This window comes from Ctenopharyngodon idella, chromosome 24 (assembly GCF_019924925.1).
Source record: "Ctenopharyngodon idella isolate HZGC_01 chromosome 24, HZGC01, whole genome shotgun sequence".
Classification (NCBI taxonomy): domain Eukaryota; kingdom Metazoa; phylum Chordata; class Actinopteri; order Cypriniformes; family Xenocyprididae; genus Ctenopharyngodon; species Ctenopharyngodon idella.
Window position 1 is genome coordinate 25,872,897 of NC_067243.1, and position 718 is coordinate 25,873,614.

A 718-nucleotide genomic window follows, 5' to 3' on the forward strand; every position below is an offset into this window, starting at 1 on the left:
AGGCTTAAATTGCAAATGATCCGTTTTTATCAATTAGGCTATTAATGACAATTTGCAGAATATGATAAATCTTTTATATACTATTATTAATGATAAAACAAAAATTACAATGACTTTTGTATGTAAATTTGTCATTATTAGTGTCTTTGAGTAGGGTGGAGAGATTGTTGTCATCTTCTCTTCTCAGATACTCTGTTTCAGTCTGTGTGATTCTCAGTGACCCGCAAGGATTGATGCTTTAGCTTCTTTTGGATCTGTTATCATTGGGAAAATAATAAGAAGTTGGCAAATTTTTATTTATCATTTACTTGTTTATTGAACTTCTGTATAAAATCTCACTGGCACAGTGTTGCTATTGTTAACTAAAAGTAAAACTACTGAAAATATTTTCCATAATTGAAATAAAACTGATATAAATCATAAATATTAGATGAAAAACTGAAATGAAAATGAGAAATGTTGCCTTGGCAACTAATTGAAATGTGTTGAAGTTGAAGATCTAAAATTACTAAAACTGAAATGAAAAATATATACAATAGAATTATTAAAAACTGAATTAAAATAAAAATGACAAAAGCACAATTCAAAATATTAATAAGTACTATAATAGTATATAAATAATTCCATGACACTACACTTTTAATGACATGTAATTTCCCGAATCCGGTTACAGACTGGCTCACTGATTTGCTGTAGACTAGAATACCACAACTTGAGG